Source organism: Rhineura floridana, chromosome 1 (genome assembly GCF_030035675.1).
Source record: "Rhineura floridana isolate rRhiFlo1 chromosome 1, rRhiFlo1.hap2, whole genome shotgun sequence".
NCBI lineage: Eukaryota > Metazoa > Chordata > Lepidosauria > Squamata > Rhineuridae > Rhineura > Rhineura floridana.
The window spans coordinates 147,213,249-147,222,648 of NC_084480.1; positions in this window are offsets into that span (position 1 = coordinate 147,213,249).

The following is a 9,400-nucleotide window of genomic DNA, read 5'->3' on the forward strand; positions in this document are numbered from 1 at the left end:
TCCGCACTCCCAGTAACGGAGCGGTTTCGAAGGACCCACCCCTCGGCCACCGTTCACCCGGTGCCGACACTGCAGTCATCCGCGGCCACTCCTCCTCACAGAGCTCTATCATCTTTTTCTTTTTCAGGCCTCTTCTTCTAACCGGCAATTCTTCTTCTTGCCACAGCATGCACATAATTCCCAAGGGGCTGTCCTTTACCGGTACGCTCCCTTTATTTCCCATGGCGTCTGTCAGCGGGTTTTTTTCCTCAGCTGCGCTTTATCCCCAAAATGTCAAAGCCGCCCACTTTATTGATAGCCGAGAAAATTCTCTCGTGGCGCCTGCTATCAAATAAAGGGGTGCAATGGCAAAAAGGGGGTCCGCACAAGGGATCCCGGACGAGCCCCCAATTGTTAGGTCCAAACCCAACACGCAAGCCGCCCTGTCTCCCCAACTCTCTTATTACACCCGGGAAGAGTGCGGAGCTGGGTGCAAATGAACCCACTGTCAGAGACCAAGTAACACACAAAAGAAAGCCTTTGCAAAGGGGACCCAATACTTACACGCCAAAGCCTGCGAGCATGGGAACCCCGTTTAATTGGAAGTCAGAGATTATATAGGCTTACCCCGAGGTTTACAATATCGGGTTCACGTCATAATAACAAAAGAAGCAGTTGTCCATAATTACAGTTTCAGGAGCATATGAAAGGAGGTAAAGGGGTACAGGAAAGGGGCACAATTGGAAACATCAAAAACTATCTTCCAGACTTCGTGTCTGCCTATTTCGCATGTCCTTGAGATAAGCACTATGCAGGGATAGACAAAGACAACTATGGAGAGGAGGTCCAGTTGCAACCGGGCGCCCCCTATAAACCAGAGACAGTCATGATATTGCTGTGCTTGCATATCAAAGGAGTAGGACAAGTCAAGGATATGAGGGGCATAGAAACAGTATTTGACATTTTTGTGTAAGGCACATTTGCAACAATAAGCGAGGTTACATGTTTGTGATAAAGAGATGCATAGCAGGGAAGTTTCCAGCTTAAACCGGCTTTTATTATGCGAGCCGCTGGAATGTAGGTAAGGGTCAGGTCACCAGGAAATAAACCGACATTTTATATCAAAAGTCAAGTAAAGGCCACTTTGGTTCTATTTCCCATAAAGCCCAAGTTAATGTTGGCCTAGGTGAACTGTAGTACGATAAAGGAAGCAGAAGATCACAATTATCCTTAACACGTTCAAGCGCATGTGCCTTGTGCTTTTTTGCAAAGGGGGAGAGGAACATACGTCATATTTTTGCGGACCAATTGGCTGATAGGGGGGAGTGTTATGGGCAGAGCTGGGAAAAAGCAAGAAGAAGTACGGGTCCTCTCGCTGTGTGTGTGGGCGCAAAAAAAGCATTTTTTAATTTGGGAAAGAGCGAACAAACAGTCAAAGTGAGGACTGTCAGATGATGAACCGGATATGGAAAACGTGGATTATCCCGCTCCGTTTGGATGAGCCCTGAGACCTCTTGGAAGTGCTAGCCACACTCACTCCACCAGTAGTGGACAGTGTGCTGGGGTGGCAGTGCTTACCTGACCTCCCAATGAGTTGCTGCTGCTTTCTGGGAGGCGAGCAGGGAGGTAGTGTGGTGCAAATGCACCAGCAGGAGTGACAAATTGGCTCTGCCAGTGAATTTGTACTGTACTGATCTCCCCGCCACCTTGCCCCTTCCACCCCTGGTAAGCAGGAGCGATTCAGATGTCAGGAGGTCAGGTAAACTCTGCTGCCCCACACCACACTGTCTGCTATTGCACTCCACTCCCTCATGTGCCAAGTCTGAAAGAGCTCCCCAACCCCTTCCTGCTTGCAGTGAACACCACAGAGGCTTCAGCAAGCCTCATCCCTTTACTTCAGTGGCTCTTTCCCATTGGCCCTGTAAGCTTCCTCCCAGGAGTGAGCCACAGAGGGCTTCTTCCTGTCATAGCCCCTGTTGTGGTTCACATAAGGGATGGGTAGTTTAAAGAGCCATTTGTTTGCCTTGGCTCAGGAGAAAGTAGCTGAGGTGCATAAGGAAAGGTGAGGGCCATGCTGAGGCCCCGGATAAAAAAAAGCTCTAGAGGCTAGTTTGGAGCCCCTAGCCTGCCAGTTGCCCATCTCTCATCTGAGAGCAGAGATTCCCTTCCCCAGAGCCATGTTTTTCCCCCTGGCACTGTCAAAGTGATAGAGATCAATGCCAAGGTACAATTTAGTCATGAGTAAAGGATTATTCACTGTGAGATTTTAGAAAAAGCACCATCCATTTTATCGTCTAATGGAGAAGTCCTGTAGAGGGCATCGTAAATAACTATGAATTTCCCGCACAAGGACACTGCTTTGGCAAAGGAACACAGTTGGAAAATGTGCAAAAAGGGCTTCATGAAGGTCAGAGAGCTCTTGATCAAAATCACATTTGACAGAACTCTGGCCGTGCACAGCCTGAAACTCTGTCTGCCTATTTGCCCCAGAGCCATTAAGCCGATAAACGAGACACTTGACATCACCAAATAAACTTTGGGCTCATCCAGACGGAGCGGGATAATCCAGGTTTTCCATACCCGCTCTGTCAGCTGAGAGTCCTCACTTGCCCCTTTTCCCGCTCCTTTCCTGCTTTTTGCTGATATTAAAAACACGCTTTTTTACTGGCCGCACACACAGCCCGAACATGCGGCACCTTCTCGCTTTTTTCCTGTCCATGCCCCCGACACATCCCACTATGTTCCGATTCGTTGGGAAAATATGACGTCTGCTCCCCTCTCCCCTTCCACTGCTATCAGTTCTGCACATGCGTGCTTGAACGCGGAAGCGCGAAAATTTGAATTTCCTGTGGGCGCAATGGAGGTCATGGCCCAAACCGAATTTGGAGGAGGGGGCCACGAGTCTTCCCGTAGCCTGTGGGGCCCTGGGCAAAATCATAGGTGGCTGATGAAAGGGCGGCGGGCAGCACAAAGAACCCACTCAGGCAGGGGATTCGCACCTCCCCCCTAAAAGCCGTGAGCACGCCTGCTTCACAGCTGATGAGCCGGAATCGGGCAGCACAAGGAATTCACTCAGGGGATTCAAACCTCCCGCCAAAGTACCTCACACAAACCCGATTCACAGCTGATGAGCAGAGAGGGGGGAAGCTGTCCAGACACTCATCTGGGGATGGGGGGTGCCCCAAGAGCGGGAAGCGGCTTACGAGGCTGCATGGCTACAAAGGAGAAAAACACGCCACAGCCCACCCAGCTTCTCATCGCACACAAACAACACCTATGGTTACGGTGTCCCCCACTTTACAACACCATGTCTGCTTGGCAAGTCTTGCAGAACTGCGCATTCGTGGTAAACCAGAATAGTTACTCCATTTAGCAAGCGGCTTCTTGGATATTTCCCATTTCAGCTTGCCAAACACTCCCTCTGGTTACAGTTAGCCATAAGTCAGGATCGCAGCTAATTCCGTTGCTATGGGCGAAAGGCTATAGCTCTGTGACAGAGCACCTATAGCAGCATATCTGCTTGGCAAGTCTCGCAGAAATGCGCATTCGTGGTAAAGCAGAAAAGTTACTCCATTTAGCAAGCGACTTCTTGGATATTTCCCTTTTCGGCTTGCCAAACACTCCCTATTGCAGCCATTTATAAGCCCCAGCAAGTACATCATAATTTGGGCGCAAAAGTGATTTGTGTTTCCCCTTCCAGTTTCCCCTTCCTTCTGCTGCTTTCACAAATATGCTTTCTTGCATTTCTGCAATCACGTTAATCCAAAACGGTTAAACAGCTTTTCCACCATGACTTCCTGCTTCTGCGCAAACCTGCATTTCTGCACCTGCGCAGTATATCCAACAGCACTGATTGGCCACGTTTTCCCGGGCGACGTTTCCACACAAGCGCAAACGTGCAAAGGACGGGATTGGCTGGAAAAGAGGAGGGGGACTGGGGAACCGCCCCAGGACCGCCCATGCAACACCATCATCTCTTAAATCCGCGGTATTGCGTCCAAGCGGCCGAAGGAACCGCGGATGATTCACACTTTTAAAAAGTGTATCGCATTTTCCACGGTTGTGCGAAAGCGGATTTAACCGCGCGAAAACGCGCTTTTGCACTCGGCGTCATCAGGACGACCAAAAAATAATGAGAACACAAAGCGGTCATGTCACACCGCAGTCGTCTGGATAAGCCCAAAGATGAGAGATGAGATTGTGCAGTCTTTCTTCCTGCTGTTGAGCATCTATGCAAGTGCTCACACTGGAGCCACTGCTTATAGGAACATAGGAAGCAACCTTATACTATGTCAGACTGGCAACAGCTCTCTGGGATTTCAGGCAGGAGTTACTCCCAGCCCTATCTGGAGATGCCAGGGACTGAACACTGAGCTCTAGCACTGGAATAATGCATGAGTCATTTGGCCAGTAACAGACAGTCAAATGTTGCATCATCTGAGACATGGAAACTGTTTATATTGCCTTTTACTAGCAAGCAGTTTGGTTAACAGAATATTTTCCATAAGCCCTACAAGAGCAAACACACTTACCTGGATGCAAATCTAGTTAAAATAAATGGGATTTATTTCAAAGTAGATTTGTTTGGGATTGAATTGCAAGTGGTATTAAAAGAAGAAAGGACAGAGCTGATGAGCCTCTGATGTGATTACCATGCTCCTTTTTTAAAAAAAAAATTGTATACCGCTTAATATGCAAAATCCCTAAGTGGTTTACATAAAATACCACAATGTCATAAAAAAGAATATACATACAACATTATATACAGAAATATATCAGTAAAAATCCTTGGCCATGATTTCTAGCTAGGTGGTTTTCTTCGACTCCCAATTTTGTTGAAGGGGTAGAAAACACCATTGTTTATATCTTGCCTCTCCTCCACAAAACTCAAGGTGCTGTACATGGTTCTCTTCTCCATTTTTAATCCTCATAAGAACCCCGTGAGGTAAGTTAAACTGAGAAACAGTGACTGGGCTGAGGTCACCAAGTGAGCTTAATGGTTGAGTGGGGATTTGTACCTGGGCCGCTCCAGTCCTAATCTGACACTCTGGCCAGTATACTTACTACACTGGAAACCATATGATCATCAACCCCTGAACTAAGGACAGGCCCTGTAAGGCCTCTCTTGTGTCTAGTGAGCTCTTCTACCACTGGTTAACTGCTTCCTCTTCACAGGAGAACCTCCCTCAATTTGTAGGCTGTCATCTTCACCAGTTCCATCATCTCTTACAATACAGTAGGGCCCTGCTTTACGGCGTTCCGCTGATGCGGCGGCTTTCGTTTTTAATTTAAATTTATTTTTTCTCTTTTGTGATGTTTTGCGCCATTTTCACATCATTTTCGTGCGACGTGGCCCATTAAAGTCAATGGGGTTCTGCTTTATGGCATTTTCCACTTTACGGTGCGGGTCCGGAATGGAACCTGCTGTATAAGCGGGGCCCTACTGTATACTGATTTCTTTGCAATTTAGTATCAGATATATCCAAGACTGGGCCATTAAACCTGGCTGTGAAATTTTCTCTGCCTAGTCTTTTTGATCCCACATTGACATTTGAAATGACATCCTTGATTTAATCTCTCCCTTTCTCTGTGAAGTAGTAACTCATGACTTGGTAATGATGGTATAGACACCAGTCAATGTGAAATTGCTCCACTCAGAATTCACACTATGTGCATTCTATAAGGAAAAAAGTGCTAAGTGATGCAGTCAATCAAATCTGACCGTGTGATGACATCACTGAAGGCATGAGAAGGCAATTGTGAGTAAAGACAATTTAAATAAACAAGCAACTGTTTTTGGTAGGAATGCCAAAAGCAGTTGAGGCTGAACCGAATAGTTCAGTGAAGCCCCGTTGAACTTGGTGAGGCTGAGTCTATATGCATAAGATTACATTGCCAAACAGCCCTTTACCAGTGCCACCCTGCTGTGCCTTCGCTATAGGCTTCACTGTCTAGTACTACAGTTTGTCTTGAAAAGGAAAAAGATGCAATTCATACTTTAATATGGGCCAGCACAGGCTGTGGGCCAACAGCTGTAGCATGAGCTTGTCAAGAACATCTGTAACCTCTTCAAATGAATATTCTGGCAAAAGCTTTCTCATGATTAAAGAGCCAAGGGATGCAGTAGGGGAGGAACACTATGGCAAGGAGGTTCGTTAATTTGAATAATTTTATTGTTATTGTTTTAGCATTTTATTTTTCCAAATACAAATATAGTCATCTTTATGCAGTTAAAGTTCAAGATATTTCTCATAAGCAAGCATAAAACTATCTTTCTTGGAGGTTGTGGGTTTTGGAGCCATTATATAATTATCTGTTGGAAATTATTATAGAGAATTTTTTATTAAAACCTGCCCTTTTCTGTATTTTGTTGTTGTTATTGAACTTGAGGCTTTTAGCTTCTCCTTTCTGCCTAACAAAAACACATCCATGTGACTCAAGCTTCCGACAAAACAAAAAGTTGTTATATAAAGAAAATAATGACGTGTTAATGCTAACATTTTTTTTAAAGTCTTAATAGATAAAAGCAACAACCCTGAGTTAATAAAAAAAACTAAAAGCAACTTCAAATGACTTCACAGGGCATGTGTAACTCACAAAAATAGCTTTTCTGGAGAAAACAAGCGGTACACGTAGCCTTGTCAGTCGGAGAGATGTGACGCTATTTGAGGGGAATTTGTTTGCTTGAATATTTATATTTGTTTATTTACCTGCCAAATTGAAATCTGCCTGTACCTATGTGATACACTAAATTCAAGGGTGGCACCCAAGATGGCTGCTGCCAACTCCACACCTACAGGCAGGACTTGCCTGGTGGGGTGGACCCATAGCAATAGCCTCCTGGCAGCAGTGTTGCTGCCACTACTGGGAGGATGGAGAACCCCTTAAGAGGTCCTGGCCCCAAGCAATTTGGGTCCTTAAAAATTAATGAAGGAAAAATGAATTTCTTTCCCTTTATTCACACAAGCATTAAAAGCAAAGCCTGTGTGTAGGGAAAAGCAGAGATAAGGTCAAGCTCACCTTGCTGCAAATTCCTGAGCATCTTTTCTGTGCCAAGAAATGGCTAATGTGTGACCGCCGATCATTACTTTGATATTGTTAAACCAATGCGCACAATCTCTTGATTAATATGCCTTTTTCTGTTTGATCTTGGGAAAGCAAATTATTAGAGAGTCCTGGTTTCGTATGGGAAAAATCTTCATAACAGCCGAGGGGAGATAACATTTGGGCTTGCTACTGATTTTGTAATGTGTTTGATAGAAAGTGGCTGGCCCAGATTTACCCCTTTTTTCTTTGCTGTGTTTCCTAATCATTTTTATATTATGTGGCTTTCATCTATAATATGGTGATTTGAAACTAATCCTTTTCTATAGCAGAGTATAGAATTTCCAGTCGTCTAGGAGGAACTAAAAATTGGCTTTGCATCATGGTATTGTCTAAAGTACAGGCTGTTATGTCCCAGGGATGTCCCAGGCTAGCTTGGCTGATCAGAAGCCATGATGGGAATGGAGTGTAGGGTACACATGGGTCTCAGAACAGTACAAAATCATCAGTATCTATGACAGTAGAACAGGGGTAATATCAGTCAAGGGGGCAGATTGACATTAATCTATGAAAACAAGATGGGAGATGTCTGTAAAACTATGAATATACATGTATTCATTTTAATAAAGTTATCTGGTTTGTTGGAAATATTTCAAGAGGGAAGAACTGTTACAAAGAACATAGGGGATTGGTAAACTACCGTCACATGCTGTAATTTTAAGGTATAAAGATCTGTGCACACCATACCTCTTTGCAGTTCTTCCCAGAATTTCTGGAGGACTAACCCTGCATATGCTTGTAGAAATAAAGGCCTACCTTTTTGCTTTAAGCCTGTGTCACTGATTACTTAAAGAACCCCCAGCAAAAGATCCCACAGGAGAAAATAAAAATTTCTCCATCACAAGGTCAGATCTGTATGAACACACAGGCAGTGACAATCTTGTCCACAGCAGCCTGACCTCACTGTTGCTTGGCCCCTAGCATAAGCTGCTCTTGCAGCCACATTGCTTAATCAGTTTTGGACACATGTTGAGGGCAAACTTAAAAAAAAAAAATCCTTTGGGATAAGTGATAAGCCTGAGTTGAAGAATTACAAAACGACAGCCAACAGAAGCTTATCTTGGGGGGCAACACCACTACCACAGTAAAACCTACTGTGTTAGTTGTATAGTATTAAATGACATACAGTTTGGTGTATAAACCAGCCTTCTGCAACACATCAATGTTAAGAAAATGGAAATAATAATTGAAAAGCCTGTCAAATTCACGATATATGTGAATGTAATGATTGAATTGTCAGATAAATGCTGCTGCTTCAAAGTGTACTAGAGAACTCTGTGGTCCCTTCAATCCTTATTAGGGGTTCTGGGATGCACAGTAGGGTTCAAGTAGCAGGGAAACACTGACTGGAGCCAGAGTTCAGTCTGGAGATGGTATCAATGGGCTCCTACCTCCATGGCCACATTTGTGTCTTCTGTAGCTGTTGCCATGGTGGTAGCACCACCACCACTCCTCGCTGGGCCCCTACATGGTGCCACCCCCTAGATACATAGGCCAGAACATTGTATTTTGTGAAAATCAAGGTGGCTGGCAGCCACCGCAAATAGGGACCAAACTCAACTCCCATTCAGAAGTGGCACTGCTGCACACCCTCTGATAAACTGGTCATCCAGGTGTCATCATCATAATTTTATTTGTATGTGACCTTCCCACAAAAAAATTGTGCTCAGAGCAGCTTACAATAAATACAACAGCAATACATCTTAAAATCAACAATCTCAAGAACCATTTCATAATAATAAGAAGAATAAAACAACAACATAGCAAATGTAACAGCATAGAAATTAAACATTTCAATTCTGTAACATTACACCTCCTGGCAATAGTAAAAATAACAAGTGAGTTGGACAGGTTCACCTTGGTCCTCGAAACACCCCTCCCACAATGTCACAGTTCCTCTCCTGCAGCATCTTCTTACAAGGCTTCCACGGGCAGGGGTCAGGGAATTGGCAACACCCCTCCCATGATGTTACTCAGAACACCAGCAGGGAAGGCAGAGTGGCTGGTGGTGAGGAGGCCTTTTGAGCCCTTAGCCAGTGTTCAACCTCACTGACTACTGGCACTGGGCTAGAGGCCCAATAAATAGGGCCAGCACTTCATGTTAACTGAAAGTGCATCCTAGACACTCTCCAGAACGATCTGCAACAGGCAAGAATTCTCCTGTAGCTGATGTGCAGAGGCTTCTTAGTGGACAAGTGACATACATTCCTGTATTTCCAACCACATGTGGTAATTCAGGAGACAGGATTGCCAATTTCCTTACAGGTCCTGCTCCAGCAGTAGGTATGATCAGCAGCAAGACGGGCCCACTAGAAGT